We start from the raw sequence: 19,840 nt of genomic DNA on the forward strand, positions 1-19,840 counted from the left end.
TTTGAAAGAAAAGAACATAAAAAGTACAGCAATATTTTGAAAATATTTCTGGTAAGTTTTCAGCATTTCAGTGGTATTGTACAAGAGTACTGGCTGCTGTTAAAAAGCATAACTACTATTACCTTGTAAGTACCAGGAGATGGCAGTAAATTAGTTTAAAAATTCTGAAAGCCCACATGCATAAAATACACAAAAATGGCACTTACTGAGGTGGATTGGCACCTACTGAGGTGCCATTTTCTGTTTCTTTGGTACATTAAGAGGGTGTATCATTTGTTAAATTAAATACAAATGATTTTAACATCCAGTGTGCAATACTTTTGTGTGGAATTGCAGAAAAGCTGTGACTAAAAGATCTTCTAGCAAAGTTGTCAGGAAAGATAAATAGCACAGTGGGAAAGCCATAGAAAATGGCTAGTAGGATCAAGATTATAGTGGTTTGAATAGGGAAACAGCAAACAATTAACAGGGTTACACAGTTCTTAAAATAGTAAAAATGTGCTAGCATTTTATATGCTTTGAAGTTCACACAAAGCAGTGGCCCAGGAAGGTGTCCACATACGTCTGTGGAGGGTGTTTCACATTCAGACTTTTATTATATGCGTGAACATACTCTTAAAATGTTTTAATGTGTTATTTTAAGATTTGTAACTAGAATTAAGCATGTTGTTTCAGATGAAAGAAGTGATTAAAAGATTGTAGTGGAGTGAGGTATAAACTCTGTGAACAGAAAGGGACCTTTAGGACTGAATGGACGTTTTGAGTGTAAATAAATGTATCAGCAGCCTGATGTGAATCATACGTCAGAACATTGGTAAGGATCAGTTGTACATTAAGTAAATTTTGACAGAAGAATCTTCTACTCCTCTGATTTTCTGGAGATTCCTTTCCTTTTGTATTTTTGGTCTGCTCCTTTGTACCACGCTTTCTGCCTTCCTCCCTGCTCTCCCAAGCCATTCATCAAAGATACTCAGAAGTTCTTCTCACTGTCTTCTCTCTTCCCAGATCTCTTAACAGAGAGAAAACTGTAGTTTGTGGCTTTTCTTGAGCTCAGAGGAAATCATACTGAAGTGGTTTATAGTTGCAAGTTGTAGGCTAGTGTCTCCTATGAAACAATCTAAGCTACACCTAGTGATACCTAATCAAATTAAAAATTCATAGCTGAAAAATTGAAGGGTTTTCTTGAGCATGTCCTATGAAAAATTTACAAATAATTCTTTTTAAAGGAACAAAAATACCAAACACCAAAATATATGAAAAAGCAAAAGCAGTAAGTCTGCTAATAGTACACATGATTTATGAATGGCAACAAATGAAAATGTATCAAGTAAATTAGTCACTGAATGATTTTCTCAGGTTCAGTAAAAAAACAGATAGAAAAACTTGCTTGAAGAAACATATTCTGTGGTTAAAAAAGCTTCATTGAGACAAAGGCTGTAGTACAATAGGTTTTAAGTGTTTCACAGTAGTATATAGTTACTGATGCTGCTATTGTGTGCCATGGCATGGTGGCTGTACTTTGCAGAACTGGTCCCTGAAGTGACTGTGCTGGAATTAAATTTTGCATTTCAAGTAGAGCATATTTGTCGTATACACCCTGACTTAATGGGAAGATTGACTCAGTATTCATTGTCAAAGCACTCAGAGGTTGTCTTTATGTAATGAGATTACTTGCTTTGTTCCTCTTCCACAAAAATGCAGATGTAGAAGTTTGCCTTTATATGCTGCGGTGTTTTCCTTCAGTAATCAGCTGAAGACACTGCAGAAAAGTTGCCTAATATGCTTTTTACACTAAGTATGTGTCAGTATTATTTATTTTTTTCATGGAGCAGGCTTTTCATTAGTGCCACTTACTAAACGAAATCTATAATTATCACAACAAATAAGAGATAATAATTCAAATTACTTTGGAATTCAGAAATTGTGCCAAATAATGCCTAACAACAACACACATTATACACTAGTGTGATTTTAGCCCTATATATCTAATTTCTTTTAACAATTCCAGCTAGCTTCCTTACTTTAAAGAAATATTCTTGGGACTGATATTTCTCATGTTCCTGCTTAATACAGAAGCAAACTTCATGCAAACCAATTTGCTTTAAGCCCATCAAAAAATTAGTCACCACTGCCCCCTGCTCTTATCAACATTTTAGATCTATTAAAAATTATATTAGAATTGTACTTCAGGAATAGTTTTGAAATCTTCTTCAGTGATTTTGAAGTTGAGAGCGTTCCAAGGCTTGGGCTAAAGTGTGCAAAGCTGATACAGGATGTTTTGTCTGCAATAGTTTGAGGAATGAGCTCCTCAACCCAGTCCTACACATCAGAAAGATGGTAAAATCTAGAGGCAGGGCCTCAGCTGATCTGGATTTTTATGTGGAAAGAGCTTAAGTCTTATAGTGCAGCATATCTTGTAAAACTGTGTCACTCTTGGCTATTATTTTTCAACACTCTGATACCATGGCAGCATTTCCCTCCTTGTTTTGCCAGGGTATGGCCAAACCTGCCCAAGGCCGTATACAGGGTACAGCATTTTTGTAATACCTGACCTTTGCTGATCATCATCTTTTGTGTATTCAGGACTTCATTGTGTAGGCATTGTTTTCTCAATAAAGGTGTTGAGAAAACACAGGGCATTTTCAGGGTTTAATTTTGTTTTCACTTTTTCTCGTATCTTCTCTTTTTCTATGTGTTGGTCCCTTGATTTTTCAGGAAGGTGTATCTTACCTGACAGGAATCTGATCAGTTTCCCTCTTCAGTGTCCTCTTGCCTCCAAGCTCATACCTTGCTTCAGGGATCAACTATGGAACAGTATCAACATGAGGTTTTATTGATAATGCTTCAGTCAGGTGGCTCACAAAGGGGATTTAAATTATTCTAGACGTGTTTTCTCTGAAGACATCCGTGTCTTCATTCATTTGGATGTTTCTGAACTTTGAGAATTAAAGTGCTTTTTATGGAAAGGTCTAGAAGATATAAGTAGCTTCACTTAATTCCTCCTACACCCCTGTCAGCTTTCTTCATAAGTACTTAAAATTTTCTAGACCTCTACCCTGTGAGATGCATACACATGTATGTGCACACCCTATAATTTATAATGAATTATCTTAATAAATACTTAAGAAATAAAATGGGGTTTGAATTAAGGCAATGAAAGCTTTATTATGATAATTCAGTATAAAATTAGACTAGAGAGTTGCTGTTTTTAACATCTGCCATTTGATTTTTTTAATCCAAGGTCATAAAATCTGATGAATTTGAAGATAGTGCTCACCTTCTCTTTTCATAATACTGTGTTCAACAGATACAGTAGAGAGGTTTTTTTTCCTGTTGAATGATAGAGTTGCAAAACTCGTAAAGGAGCCTTAGTCAACATTATAGCTATTTCTCTTAGAGGAAACTAGCAGTTAAATAAAGGGTAGAGAAAGTCAATTACTTCAGGTAAATAGACTTTAGCCACCCATAAAAACATTACTTTTCCTTACAGTGTTAAAATCAGTGTATCTATCCATAGCATAGCTCTGGGGCTGACCTGCAAGGCCATTCCCTTCTTTCCTGTGTTCTGGTGTTGTGAGGCAGAGGTCAGCCATGAGAGGTGGCAGGAGCACATCAGGAGGGGGCTGTAGTGACCCTGGTGTGACTGTGTTGGTCCCTTAGCTGCCTAGTGGCTCACTGCTGCTTTGTCCTGGATTATGAGGTCTGTGGTTCAGGTGATACTCCCTGCTGCTGTGTGCACTGTACCTAGCACGCTCTGAGTAATGCTAGAAATCTGGTTTTATAAAGCTGTAATTCAGGATGTTTTGTTCCATTTCAGCTGTCATGATGTCCCTTTGTTACTCTGAAAAATCCCTGAACCTCTTTCTGCATCAGACCCCTCTACAAACCAAGAGTAATTAGTCTTCCTTCCACTGTGGCTTGTATTTAAATATTTCTGAAAAGGATTTGCAGGTCCAGTGGAAAGGTGTAAAATGGAGTTCCATTTTTTAAGTGATTTATTTTGAAAGGAAGTGTAAAACACAGAAGGGAAAGAGAATCTTCACGCTTATGATTTCTTTAAGTCATATTTTCTAAGCTAATTTAGGAAGAAACACTGTAGTATGTGACTAAAACTGTCATTGGTAAGGTTAAATAAAGTCTTATTTCTTTTGTGTGTATTTGTACAAAGAAATTATAGCTCAGAGGAGTGTCATTTATGATATACAGTGCAAATTAACCTAGCTGACTTGCCACTGTTACATTCATCTGGGACTAATCAGAGCTTATAATCCATTTTATCTGGTATTCTTGTACTTTTGTTGCTAAGCAGCTAAAGCCATTATACAGATATTGCTATATGGGTGTAATCAGTTTAACACAAGTTTGCATTGCCTTTTATTACTGATTAGTGTCAAATTAGAACTTTTTAGGGCCCAATTCTGTTCATTATTATCCCTGCTTCAGTGGATTTGTACGTGTGAGACAAAACACTAAATTAACCCCCCCATATTTTTAGCTATTTTAATGCTAAAATATTTTAATACAATTTAAATATAAAATTATTGACAAAGGTTTCTTAAAGATACGTGTCAACTCTGGTAAAAAAGGTAGAATAAAATTGTAGGTCAGCATAGAGTGATGTTATTTATACTATTATATTTTTATATACGTTTATATGCATTTATATTCAAACCTAATTTAAGTGTTTTATTTACCCGTGTTGCTATATATGCACATACACAGGATATGTGCAATAGTAGGTGGTTTCGAATTCCCAAATCCTGGTTTATACAGGCAGTTCATATAATAAGAAATTAAAATATACTGATTTTGACTTTTTCTTCAGAGTTATTTCCTGAAGCATTAGAAGTTAGAATAGTATCTGGTGATGTTTTGTATATCATACAGTTAAGAAGTTATGTAAATACATAAAATTTTGGCAGAATAAGGTTTTTCAGAAATTCATATATTGTATATGTTGAATTTGGCTTTCCTGGTGGCTGCTACCCAGTGTGAATGCACTGACCACGATCACTGCATTGTCTGAAAGGAGACACTATGGTCAAGAGTAGTTGGAACAGTGAAGCTGATGATTAAATACTGTAATCATTCTCTCTCACACACACAAGCCCCTGTTTCCAGCATGATGACCCCATTTTGGGAAACTTGCTATTATGCAGCTCAGTTATTGCTAGCTGCTCTTGAAGGATTATTAAAGCCTGGTTAGCTCACTGAAGATTCATTGTTCACATTAGTCCCTTTAGTGTTAAACTTCAAGTCAGGCTAGCAGTGCAGCCAGGCTCATCAAGAGCCCGCAGGAGAAATTACTCCTCCAGCATCAATCAGAAGAGTCTAAATGCTCCTCTTTCAGACAGGAAGGATTTTTCTTTTGTGATGTAGCACCCAAACTGAACAGGACTCTTTCACACCCTCTCAAAGCTAGGGCTTGTTCCTAGTGTGCATGTATACAAGTGAGTGCTGCAGCTGCAGCTCCATGGATTGCTTTGCTGTAACCAGCTGAGGCCTCGACAATCCCGGGAATAGTGGCCAGAATTCACTGCAACTGCTGCCATGACATAGGTGAGGGCAAGCTGGAATTCGTGCTGACTTTTTTTTTTTTTTTTAACCTTGGTCCTCATGCCTGCATGTTAGGGTTTTAGAGTTAACTGTGTCAGTAGTTCACTGTGTTAATGATATCTTAGTGCAGCCAAGCATAAAAGTCAACGTCAGGGTTTTAATCCGGATCTGATCATGTGCAGACAGGAGGTTTTTGGGATAACAGGTAGAGCTAAGGGCCTTTAAGGTGCTGTTTTCGTATCTCTTGGACAGAGTAGCTGGAATTACTTATTAAACACTTCTGATCTTGGGAAAAGTGTTTCTCCAGTTGAGACATGTTTGAGGGGAGAAATTTTCAGAGTATCTACCCAAATGCTTTGCCAGTAAGTTCCCCGGCAAGTCAGTCTGTCTTGTACACTATCTTTTAGCAGAGATTAGAGGAGACAGGAATACTGTCATCCAAACAGGGTAGCACACTTTCAAGCTGGAGTAGTCCCCTTGCTTACTGGATCCACGGAATCTCTGTATAATCTTGTGCTGTGGCTGTGTTAGCATCATTCTGGTTGGTTCCTGATCTGGCATTCTTAATCTTACAGCTCTCGTGGAAACACAGCACTGTTCCTCATCCAGCAGGAAATTTAATTTTGCTGCTTTAAATGAAATCCTGTGTGTTAAAGCTGTATTGTGGCTTTCAGTTCAGTTTTGTTTTGGGAGAGTGGGAAGGATAAGGGAAATATCACTTGTGGCAGCATCGCTTGGGAGGAATGTGCCTAACTGGTTTGTAACAGGGTCTGTCACTCTGCAGACGTGTGCTGTGATCGTCTGTCTGTCCTTCCTCTTCACCCACATCCTGAGACCATCCTCACAGCTGCTGTAGGTTCCCTCATTTGGACAAAAGAGACCTGAGTACATGACCCATTGGTCCCTTGTCCAGGCACCCTTCGTGCTTTTATTTGTATTTTATGGCCGTAAAACACTATTCACAATTTGCCTCTAACGGGCTCAGGATAAAAATAAATTTACAACAATAAAAGCTATCTTTAAAATAAGTGAAAATGTAATGCTCACATGGGTAGCTGTTGGCATGCCTGTTTATGCCAATTGACTGTTTTAAATGCTATTTAAAGAAAGCCTATGACACACAAGAGATTTTGGGGCAACATTTTATTCTGTTAGGTGTTGCTCTTACAAGTAAACAACTAACTCACCCCAGAGGAAGAGTCAGGAAAAAGGAAACTGCATATAAAATTTGATTCTTCTGCAGCTTCTTTTCTAAATGCAGGAAATGATTCTCTTTGGAATTCATTTGGGCACTTTAATACAACTTTTTTTTTGTAACAACAGTAAGCTTAGTAAATTATAATGGTACACGAGAGAGTTTTACCATGGGAATGAAGTGGAATTTACAAAACATTTGAGTTTGCAACTTAAGTAAAGATTTCATTTTTTTTTAAGCATCTACACAGAGTAATTTTGGCATAACATGTCTTCTGCTCCATACACCACAGATGGGCCAAACCTGGGTAGGGTGTAGCTTAAAGTATGCTTTATCTCCTCTTCCCAAAAAAACCCTACCATCAAATTCTGTTTTCACTGTTCATGCCATTTTATCTCACTTGTGGGTGAGTAGCTTTAGAAAGACCTTTTGATGCAGGGTTTATTCTTGCATAGCTACTGTGAGCTGTGTAAGAGTGGTGATGCCCAGTCCACATTCCCATGCTTGGGTATAGGGAAGCATGTAAGGAACCTCTCTGTGTTCCCACGTAAGTGGAGCCCCAGGCCATTCTGTAAGCTGAGAAGTATTCAGCACATGGTTCTATCTCCATCAAGTAATGACAAAGGTGATCTATAAAGTTAACTCAGCCTTTAAGAGAAGTGTCTCTCTGGAGGAGAGCGAGTGGTATGTCACTTGTGAGTCCACAGTCTCTTCACTAAGGCTGAAATACTGTGTGAAGGGTATATACAGCTTCCACAAACAGTAAGAAGCAGGAAACATAAATTTATACATATGTACAGGTAAAATGTATCTCATCATTAAGGCTTTCTCTTATCTTCTAGTAAACTGATCAATCATTAAAAAGTAATTGTTCAGAACTGAGGGAACTTGAATAATAAAGACTCCTTCCAAGTCTTGGCTGTGCGTATTAGCACATGGTTCATAGCAATGCCAAGAGTGTTTATGGAATCTGTTCTGAAGGTTAACATACAAGCTTAGCTACTTTGATAGTGTAGAGGTTAACACCAGGGAAAGTGGTGGAATCACCATTCCTGGATGTATTTAAAAAAAGACTGGATGTGGTACTTGGTGCCATGGTGTTAGGGCATGAGTTGGACTTGATGATCTTGGAGGTCTCTTCCAACCTAGTGATTCTGTGATAATCTAAGTGACCTAGAGACATCACCCCATTTTATCCTTAATACAGCCCAGAAAGACCCAGTTGCACTCTTTCTTATAGAGTATGGGCACCGTGCCAAGATCACGAGAAGGAAAATTGTCCTTTTAGATATTTAACTTTCCATTCAGCCTATAGAAGGACCAACAGGATCTATTTCATAAGCTTCTATAAATAAGTTTTTCCAAGAGGCTTCACAGAGTCACACAAAATAACTAACTTGGAATACTCTTACTAGTAAGTAGTTTCTTGTAAAGTCTGTGGTGGTACTTATTTTCTCTTTTCTGTTTTCAGAAACCCAATATTAAAATCACACAGAATTCTGCTACTTAAAACTTCTTCCTGAGCTGTAGAAAAAACTATGCCCTGAAAATAAAACACACTATTTTCTTCTGTGCTGCTTTACTCATTTCAGAGGATTTAAGATGGCTTAAATGATAGCAGAGTTTTGGACAGTGTTTCCTGTTGTCTGATTAATTTATACATGTGAATTGCCAGGGTTTTCAGCTGTGTGAAGCATGTGCTTTGCCAAAAATTAATCAAGTTCTGGAAACAGGAAAGTATGGAAAATAAAGAAGATATAATTAATGCATTTAAAGGTCACTGTTGCATTTATAGAACTGCAGAAATCCAGACAGTAAAGAGAGGTGTATGAATAATGACTTTCAATAGGTATTGAAAAAGCCTGGCTCAGGTAACTCATGTTTAAGAACAAAATAAGGTAGTATGTGGGCCTTACACAGATCAGTGGATATTCATAAAGACCTTCATTTTCAGAAAGAGTTCTGAAAACATGTTGAATAGGAATGTTATATGTAGACTAGGGATTTTGCATGTATTTATAGGTTTTCATTACTTCTGTGTGCTCATGTATTTTTTGCTTGAAATGTGAATTTTACACCTCCTGCTAGATTCCTTTTGTTTCGAGAACTGCTTTGTATAAAGCACCGAAGAAAAGACAAAACCAAGTTCTGTTTTCATATGAAGACATATGAGCAGAGCAACCAACAGCATGTCTGGCCCAGTCTCTAACAGTGCCAAAGCAGATGTCCAGGAAGAATTTAAACCACATTGTGACATTTTTCCAGCATACTATCCCAATATCATGAGATAGATAACTTGGGCATTTCCTGAGCCAAAGACGGCAGGTTTGCATATAATCAGATGGCGCTTTGCACATAAAATTTGTTGTGGTAGGTGTTAAAAATGAGAAGCTATTTGGAATAGTAACTGTTAGTAAATGCAGCATTTTGTTCACCCACATGGAGTGGAGAAATCCTCTTAATACCACATCTGCAAAAAGAAGCCCTATAATGCTGTATAAATATTTACACTTTTTATTTTAAGTGATAGTTCTGAAAGTATTGTCTATGCCATTAAAATCTCTAAACTAAGGTAGGTGCACTATATTTTCATCATCTTCTAGAGTAGTGAAATATGTCTGAGCACCTGGAAATACCAACTATAATACTGAGTGAGGTTTGTCAGATAGAAGAAACTCAGGATTCCCTGCAGGTATTTCACTATGCGTGTCCATAATGTTTTGCTATCCATACATTGCATAGAAAAAGTATTATATGTTGTAATAGGTAAACAGTACATAGTAAATTTGATAGAACGCTTCTCAAGTTGCTTTTTCCATTGCTGAGAGGAAAGGTACTGAAAGAAAGAGAGAAGTGTTACACTATCTTGTGCTTTCCCATCAGGAATGTAAGCAGTGAACCACAGCTGGCAATGCCGTGCCAGAGCCAAAAGGGCATCATGCATAATGCATTGGACTTAATTGAGAAGCATGCCAAAGAGTGATGCCATCCTCTTTCAAATTTTCAGTCTGCAGTGTTTGTTGAATTTCTGAAGTAGAAATGACAGTATCACAGAGTATGCCGAGTTGGAAGGGACCCACAAGGATCATTAAGTCGAAATGAAATAAAGCTTTTTTAAAACTTAATTCAGCCACTTTTGAATACATTTATCTGAGCATTTCTTAAAGAAGTGATTGAGTATAAACAACTTTCAGAAGGGAAAACAGGTGTGTTGGATATATTGATGAATATAACACATGATTTATTTATGGACCCATACAGTAGGGGACAAATTTTGAAAGAGAAGTTAATTAGGTTATTTGGGCATATAAGAAATCTTTCCTGTTGTATTTTTAGAAAATCAAAGAGTAAAAATAAAACAAGATTTGGCCAGGAAGAGGGTCTGTCTTCAGGACTTTAAATTTCTGTATAGGTCTGTGGTGTAAGTCCTTTTTGGTTGCACTGAGATGTGAGAAGCTTGATGGTCACGTTCCTGAAGTCCCACCCATTCAGTCTTGTGCCACACGTTCTCATGGTTGCACTATTCAAGAACAAGTCCTTTAATGGCAACTGCTGAATTGCAACAGCAATAGGAAAGGAAGCTTGCAAAGCTTTTCCAGCATAATGAGAAAGGGGAAGATCATATCTAATGAGATTTCTGGATCAGAAATGAGGGAGTTTTAGATAGGAATCTGAATTTAAAGAGGCTTAAACTCACCAAACCTCTGAACTTTTGGAAATTTGCCATGAATCTGTGGGAAAGTTAGGAAAGAATTGTTGCTGGGTGATATGCCCAAGGAGATTAACTGCTTTCTACAGTGCTCTTCAATGTGGTATTATTATATAAAACACTTGAAGTGGTTCAAATATCCCTTAGGCTAACATGTAATCTCAGCCACATGTGTAACCCAATATCTGAGTATTTTTTCACTCTGCTTTTTAACTGGATTAGACTGATGATTTAGGTCTAAGAAGCCACAGGCAGCTCCCCAGAACCCAAATATCACCAAGTTCAGGATTTGATAGCCAATGCAGACTTCATTAAAATTTGTTAACCATTATCTGATTGCACAGTTACCATCACTCTGTAAACAGCATTGACAGAAAGGGGGTATATTTACTGGCCTAGTACAGAGAAAAGTAATGTTTTATCCATTAGTAGTGTGTTGTTTTTAAAGTTGTTTACATTCTTTGAGGAAATGCGGAAGCTACTGCTTGAAGAGGTTAGAGGACAGAGGAGTTTATGGGTTCTTTTTGAAAATGTTCTTGAAACAAATGCTAAATTAAATTATTCAAGTAATAGCAGAGAGAACATAATGTCTTGGCAAGCTGAATTTACTCTTGTCATATTTGAATAAAGAAATCTAAACTCTGGGGGGAAAAAGAGGTTGTCAGATCTTATCATGATACAATGAAGAATTATATAATTTTTTGGTCCTACCCATAAGTTTTGCTTGCAAGTTGCTGCCTTTGTCAAGTTACTGATGGTCTCAGAAAGATAAGCAGAGTACAAATAAAATTATTGGATGGTTGAAGTAGAATGCTTAAAAGGTTAATAGTCAGTTGAGAAAAAAATCTGAGGTTTTTAATTATTTTTGCTTTTCCTTCCTTTTCCTCTGTAAGAATAGATGTCTGTTAATTTAAAAAGTAGTAATTTGTGAGCATTCCTTAGAGCTCTCCTTTGAATTGTGTAAATCCTTGTCCCATAGAAACCTTAGGTTATAAACTTCAAAGGAGTCTCACGAAGCCTCGAGGTGAAAGTGAGTGAAATTTTCAAAAAGTCTTTCTCTCCCCTGTGGAACTAAAGACATGGGAAATTGTGTCAGTGGAACTGAAGTTTGCTTTGAAATGTTGGGTTAGCACAACCACAAAGTACTGAATGGGAAGGTTCAAATCACTGCTGGTGCATTTACTGAATCACAAAGGCTAATAAGTTCGTGTAAATTGTTCCCACTGCTCTTTTGTTCCTAATTCCAGAGAACATTTTTAAATGATTAATATACTTTTTCTTAGAATGAAATATTACTCTGGGCCTTGGTTACTGCATGTTATATTCCCTGGACATGTTTTAGTCCAGGAACAGTTGTAGAAATGCAACGTAAAACCAGTGGGGCAAATATAAACTGTGAGTTCAACATTTTGTAATCATATAAGGAAAAATGTGTCCCACTGGTGTTCTTGTTCTCCTAAAACATGAGATTTGTTTTTAAATCTGGTCAGTTATTTATCAGACACGGGTTGCATCATTCTGCTTTACTGGCTTGCTGTGTGAGTCTGTAAGTTCAGTTCTTGTGGCCTCTGTGTGGGTTTTGATCTTGAACTAAGAAAGACAAAGACTTTGCCCTCTCTTTGCCTTCACATAACCCCACAACTGCAATAAAAGTAAGATAAATACATTGGAAATTACTGCATGGGGGGGTATTATTTATTTTTTAAATAACTATGTGAGCCTTTGACATAATTTTTTTAATTGAGCAACCTGGTCTAGTGGGAAGTGTCCCTGTTCGTGGCACAGGGATCAGAACTAGACAATCTGTAAGGTCCTTCCAAGCCCATTTGTTGATTTTATGTAGTTCACTAATTATTGTTTTCTTGATACTGACAACTGTGAGCAAGAGGTTGTTTATATATTATATTCTTCAATGTGCTGAAAAGTTTTGCTGCTTCAGGGACAGAACACTCCAGTTTAAAATTTAATTATAAATAAATAAATTAAAAAACCTGAAATTAGAAAATAAATATGGTCATGCTTCTTTCCAACACACAGAGTGAAAACAGTTAATTAACAGTGGAAAGAAAAACAGCCTGTTTGTTTTTATAAAATCTCAAATTTAAATACATTTGTCCACCAGAAAGGGCAAAGAGAGAGTATGTGTCAGCAATCTTAGATACTACAAGGAGTTTTTTTTAGAAATTCACCAAATACCAGTTACAGGTGGTCTTATAAAATTTTTTATTGCAATCCTGTTTGCATTATCCAAAGAGAATGCATTATTCATGCATTATTTAAGGAAAAGCATTTTGCCTTAACTTTGCATATGTGGTGAAAAAAAATTCCTGAAAGGAATTTCCCGTGTCTTCTTGAAGTATTATGAAGCTGCCATCATTCCACTGTTTGTAAATACTGTTGACATTTTCAAAGCTGGTGCTTGTAATCTCACCAAGGCACCAGCCATTTCTGTTTATTTTCTTAGTATAAAAGGCCATTGCATCTACTTTAAAACTTGATGTTGTTTTACAGATGGGAATTTTGACAGGTATGAAACAAAACTGAGTCTGTAGATATTCTTCATTTTTGCTTACTTCTTATCAAAACATGTAATTGCTTTTGCGCGTTTGCAAAAATGCAAAATTTATGTTCTTTATAGTCAGCCTTGATGTCGAGAACAGGGTGCTGAAAACTGTCTTTAAAGCCATGTATAAAAAATAAAGTTCACATTCCTTACATTATTCTTATTTGCCTGGAACAATAAATTGATACTACAGAAGTTGAAGCTGGAATTGTGATTTGATCCAGAATTCATAGAATTAATTTTGCTTTTGATTAGATTCACAAAGATGAAAGCAGGATACTGTGTGATGGCAATATATAGATTTTTAGACTGTGCTATAGCATTTTACAGATGCAGTGTGTCACCTGGTGAGAATGTTTATAGAAAGAATACTGAAAATGTACTCAGCCTGTATCTGACAGGCAGGTGTAAGCCATTGAAAACTTTTGTCAGGATATTGCTCAAGCTGTGTGGCATGGGGAAATCAGGTTTTGTTTGTATTTTAATTACTCTAATTAATTTTAATTCCATGAAGCTGAAAAAGTGAAATTAACTGTTGAGGGGTGGAAAATAGAAAAAAAATTTGGATCAGTTTGTACAGAAATTAAACACTTTTTATTCCTGGCTGTTGGAACACTGACCAATTAAAAGTGCAGTGTAGTGATATGTGCACACTGATGTGAGCCTGGGTTGCTGCTGGAGGATGAGGATGTCTTGCCCTCTGCTCCCCCTTGCTGGGTCTGCCCTGTCTTGCCGTTGTATCTGATTCCAGCAAGCCCTCGTATGGATGAGCCGAGTTGGTTTTCTGCTAGAGCTGAAAACTGAAGTAGCAAAAAATCATCAGTGTGTCACTGAGGAACTCTAACCTGCCTGATACTGGTGCCTGTGAGGCAGCAAGCGTGGAAGAGGCTGTCACTTTCCTCAGTGGCAGCTCTGCTGGGACAGTAAGGCAGCTGAAATATCCCATGGAGCCCTGCCTATCCAGACAGCAATGGATTTTCTTCTTAAAAGAGTAAAAAGAAAATTTGAACTGCAGGTTTTTTCACAGTGGTGTTTTGTGGCTGTAATCACCTTAGAAGTGATCCTAAACTCTTTATTCTCATGATTGCTATTAAGTTGCTCATGAGAATGGAAAACAAGATTTGTGGGTCAGTTTTGATCCTTTTGAAGATAATGGTTATATTCCCCCTGACTTCAGAAAGGTCAGAAACATTAGCCTTATTTTTTTGCTGTGCCCAGAAAGAAGTATGTGTTGCAGATGAGATGTGTCATTTTGTCATCTGTTAGAAATTCAACTTTTGGCACTGCAACTATGTGAGCAGCATGTGCAGTTGCTGTTTTGTTTCTGGTTTTTTGTGGATTTTTTCGTTTTGTTTGTTGGTCTAGTGCTTGCAGTCAATGAAGCCTCAGTAGTAGCTTTTACACATAAATTTATTATAGTCTTAAGGTGACATGCTGTCATTTTCCATGCCTGTCTTTGGAAGTAATTGTTTCACTTCTGCACAGCATTAGGTGATGTGGATTAGGCAGTATGTTATCTATGCAGCAGGGGGTTTATAATGGTTGATCCCAAATGGAATGTAAAATATCCAAACATGCATATTTAAAGGACAGGGGAAAAAATGACCAGTGGATTTCTATGTATCAAATGCAGCATTTAATTTGAAGAACAGCTAGAGATTGCAGAGCATTTGTAGAATAATGTACATTGGTGTTAGCCTTCTCCAGACACATCGATCTTTTGGGAGCTTGCTCATCCTTGGGTCTTCTCTTTTCTTGGGGCAGTTTTTCCTGAACTTTCTGAGATGTCCCCCGTGACTGCCTGTCACTGCCTTCTCACAGGGCTGCGAGCTCTCTAGGCAGGATCATCCCTGCTCTCTGACCACTGCTCTGCTTTGCATCACTGCCAAGTGCATGGCTGCTGGTTTGAAGTCTGCAGTCTTGACATCCTGTGTTTGAACAAGACCTGGCTCAGTCAGATAGATACAAGTCTTAACCTGCTGGCTACGCTTGCTTGGTGCCTTTCTCTCTGCTACAGTAGTTTGTGGCATGAAATGGGTAAAACAGGAAAGTTGAATAGACAAAGTTATTTGAAAGGCATGCACAGGAGAGTTTGCCATGGCTATTTTGACTGTGTATCATGAGGTTGTGTACAAATACACTCTTGACAGCTTTTTGAAACGGTTTCTGCTTCCTGTTCTAAATCAGAAAAGAGGATTCAGGACAGTTTGTTTCAGGAGACAGAAACAGGTTAATCTGTCACTGTTTTTCTGGCCAAACCATGTGTATAAAACATGTGCAGCACCATGTTTGTATATTTGTGCACCCAAAGCACATGCACTTTTCCTAGAATATATTTCTGTCCTGGTAGTTCAGTGTTCATCCAGCTTCACCTATGTACTATTAGTTATTTCCATATATAATTTTAAAATTAGGAATTAGGAACTACTTAGAGGAGTTTGCCCTTCTGGGTTTTTTTCAACTTTCCCCAAAAGCTAGAGTTTTCTTAAATTGATTTGAATTTATATATATATATATATATATATATATATATATATCTTTGTGATTAAAGCTATATTCACATTTCAGATGAAAGCTAGATCCACTGCAATGATTTTAAACGTGGATTCTACTTAAATTCATTAATATATACTAATATAAGAATATTTTAAAACATCTCTGTTGAACCAAGTATTAGAATCAATCCCACATAAAAATGCTTTAGACTGCAAAAAACCCCCCTGAATCTCTTTGGCACTGGGAAGAAGAAGACTCAGTGTTGAAGGCTTATGACTGATGATGCATGGAAATGATACCTGCTGGTCATCATGTAGCAAGAGGAGAGTCACTGCAGGTGTCCTGGGGTTGGTTTTCCATGTTACAGCACTGGCAGATTTTTAACACAGAGAGAAGTTATCTGTGTGAAGGGAGCTACGGAGAGTATGTTATATCTGTGAGTGGTTCATTTCAGCAGAAAGGTTCCTTTCCTTTAGCTGGAAACCAACACTATACGTGCTGGAGGTTAGGTGACTTAAGTTTTCTTCCAGCTTTCAAATCACAGAGCCTTTTAGCTTCCTATTTCCAGTCTGTTAAAGTAAATATTGAGCTCTATTTTCAGAGAACTTTCAAGATCTATGATACTCTTGATTCACATAAATTCAGTGTGGATCAGGTCTTGTGTACATCAAAGTTATCTCTGTAAGAAGTTCCTTAGGAAGTTTTTTTCCCCTAAGGATTCCTGTAAATGTCTTAGATCTATGTCCTTCCACATAATTACTTCAAATCTACTTACACCACAGGCATTTTGAGTCAGGCTTGCTAACAGATTTTTTTTTTGTTTTGGGGGTTTTGGGGTTTTTTTTTGTTTGTTTTTTGGGGGGTTTTTTTGGGTTTTTTTTATCCATTTTTGTTTTTACTTAATGTATACCTCTTATGTACTCATGCTGATCCCTGTTAAAGGTACTTGTTAAGAGCAAAATTTTGTTGTACATGTTGAACTGAGAGTGGTTTAAAGAAAAAAAAAAAGCTGGGTTTGCACTTTTAATGACCCAAACTTTCATTCATCATAGAATTCTGTGCTTAATCTGTTCTAGAATCTCTGCCATAATCTTATCGCTTTAATTATAGTCCCCAAAAATGCAAAAAATGTTATGTAACTCTTTCTGAACTTGTTTGGGCTTCTTATAGACATGCTTATGTGGCAGGAAAAACATTATGCAGTCCAACCGTGGCATAGGGTCATGCAAGCAATAATTAGGATCTGATTTTCTAAGAAGAAACTTGCAGAGATACTCTGTCGACAAGAAATACACAAAGAATAGATTTTTCAGTATAGTTCTCTGAAAAATATAGACTTCCAACAACTGGAGTTGAGTAAATTTCCCTTTGTCAAATTGAAGTTACTGTAAACTTTCTTTTTTTTTCTTATGTGGTCAGGGTCTAACAGATTAAATGTGTGTTCCAAAAAATAACTTGCATAATCCTTTATCTGTAATTTAGATAATTGTGAGTTCATGGTTTTCCTGTAGAACTAAAAACCATTTGGAATTTATGCATGTTGTAAAAATCTGTGCATGTGTTATTCAGCTAGAGTCAGAATTGCTTTCTGTCTTTTCACATTGTGAAGGGTGTTTGAATTTCCTTTTGTGGGATCCCTGAACGAAGGAAAGGTTTAATTGTCATTAATGTCATAATGCTAAAGGAAGAAAAAATAGGAGGAACTGTTTTTTATTTTCAGTTAACAAATTCTTTGTGTGTGTGTGCATTCAAGGTCTATAATGGCACTTTTGTAAAAACTACTGACCTTTTGAATTGTTCATTAACTCTATTTGTAAGTTCCTTTGTTGATTTGCACATGCTTTTTCTATGTCCTCAGACTCAATTTTATTTTAAATCACAAGCACATGCACACTGAAAAGCAGTGACTGATCAGCTTGATCAGGCTGCCCAGAGCCACAAAGTCTCTCACCTTGCTAGCACCAGCAAATCTTAATGTGAGAATGTCAGGGCATTTGCAAAACTCTTTTGTTGGGAGCCTAATAAAAGCAGTTTATGTAGGGTTAGCCTTAAGAGGTATGTTAAAGTGTAATAAGAAATCCTATGGTGTATCAGAAACATGTCGAGTGCTGACTGATTTCACAGAAATACTGTGTAACTGTAGATATTTGTGTTAACACAAATATTACGGACAGGAGTGTCAAAATGAAACCCATGTATAAACATTTTTACTGGTGTTCAGGCCATCAGAACTATTGGAAAATATGGCATGTGTGTTAGATCAGTCATTCTTGGTGAATAACACATATGTTTTACAACCTGAGAAATTGTCTGGACACAAAAGATAAATGTCAGAGCTGCCATTAAGCCACCACCACTGTCACATTAATTTGTAACTCTTTTAAAATCTATTATGTAAATATGAACTCCACATTTATAATGTACAGGACACAAAACTTGTTGATATTTAGGAACAGCCTGCATGAATGGGTATATTGGTTATTTTAGTAGATATCCAGACTTCCAGTCCTTGTGTGTTTTGTCTTTGAAGTTTCTGGATTACAGTCAAGAATAATCTGGGCATTTTGAGGGGTATGTCACATTTTAATTTTGATAATGGGAACTGCTTGTGTAACTTCTTGACTTTGATGGTTGCTATGTCAGAGTTTTATTGAAGATCACAGTAACACAGAAAACCATTGTTTTATTTCCCCTTTGCATTGTTTTATTTCCCCTTTGTTCAAGCTTTAAAAGTCACCCATGTGTAATTAGTGATAGTGAACTGCAGTACAAGTCACATCCCTCCCTGTATCACCAACAAAAGCTGCCACAGGAGCACAGGAGCTTCCAAATTTCTTCGCCAGGGGACTTTCCTGGCCAGTTCTCCAAGTGTGCTTCATTTTGTAATCCTTTTTCCATTAGTGATTGGTATCCATCTGGGAAGAGGCTCCATTCAAACATAAAACCCTGTCTGTACAGTTGGCAGTCTCTTCTGAAATGGATTTTTAAGAACTTTGTTGGACAAGGACTGTCAGGAGTTTGGCTGCTGCTTTCAGGCTGCAAGGATCATCTTCATTTATTTTTAGAATGTATGTACACTTCTCATATCAGGACTATTTCTTAACGGGAAATCTTTCAGTATTTTTTTACTCTCTTAGTAGTTTTGTTTTGGCTTGGAATATGTAGGAGTAACATGTAGTACTATTTGGGAAGATCACTCAGGAGTTTGAATTTCTAGGGAGCAGTTGTATGTGAATTACTGCCTCTGAGTGGAGAGAGTGACTTCTGAGCTCTTCGAAGCTGCCAGAGCATTCATTTTCATCCCCTCCAGCCCTGCTTTTTTTTCCTTCTATTTTTGATCGACATAAAATAAATGTTGCTGAAGCATCCAAGAATCCAGGGGGGCTGGAGTGGGGGGCAGTTACTCTGAGTGTATCTCCTTACATGGCTCTTATCACAATACTGCTCTGCTAAAAACATTCCTCTTCTATGAGGCAGCATCATGATATTTAGTTGCTTTTTATTTCTCAGAAACAATTTTTGCAACACTTTGAAATTGCTCAAACTCTCGATTTTTCTGCCGGCAACAAGTTTTAGAGAGCAAGGGATTCCAGCAGTGAATAGCTTCTAGAAACTAAGCTGGGATATAAAGTATCTTATAGAAGAAGTCAGATCTTGGGCTTGTTTTTTTTCTTCCTCCCTCTTCTGCCCAGCCCCTTTTCTGTGCTAGTGAAGGCCTTTGTTATAGCAATAGCCCAGCTGGATGCTACTTCCTCTGCTTAAGTGAAGTTCAAGAAACCAGCTGCTGCTTAAAAGAAAACTGCTTATTGTTAAGTTCCCCTTCTTCCCCCTGCCAAGGTTAAACATGTCCCTTCTCCGTCAGCACCTCCAGTGTAATGTGTCCCCAGATATTGGTGGGCACGCCTTCAAGGACATAAACCCAGTCCCTACCAAGCTACATGCTGACGAGGCAAAATGATAGACAACAGCTTTGAAAGTTGACTTAATGTTAGCCAGCCACACCAAAGGAGGTTTTTTCCTCTCCCCAGAGCAGTGCAAGGTGAAATTCAGGACTTTTAGGAAGATAATAATTTTAGCTTTCTTACTCTTGCCTGATTCTCTTCATTACTACCGTAATGAACAATGTTTTTCCTTCCCCCATATAAGCCTCTGAAGATTCTGTAAAAAATATTGTCGTTTAAAATTTTTAATTATGAGGATTTGCATGATAGCTCCCAAGAAGTTTTTGGTCCTGTGATTCACCCACACTTACAGCCAGTAGGGAATGATTGGCAAAGAATACATTAATAGCTTCCTCCTATATTTAAGCAGCTACTTTTAA

At 37.2% G+C, this 19,840-nt stretch overlaps 1 protein-coding gene across 2 annotated transcripts in view; it reads left to right on the plus strand.

Annotated features, from left to right (window-relative positions):
- The window catches only part of PRKCE (protein kinase C epsilon), a 283,897-nt gene that overhangs the window by 185,771 nt on the left and 78,286 nt on the right, over nt 1–19,840 (plus strand). The gene's annotated exons all lie outside the window — the stretch shown is intronic.

The sequence above is a fragment of the Sturnus vulgaris genome, chromosome 3 (genome assembly GCF_052056855.1).
Source record: "Sturnus vulgaris isolate bStuVul1 chromosome 3, bStuVul1.hap1, whole genome shotgun sequence".
Lineage (NCBI taxonomy): Eukaryota > Metazoa > Chordata > Aves > Passeriformes > Sturnidae > Sturnus > Sturnus vulgaris.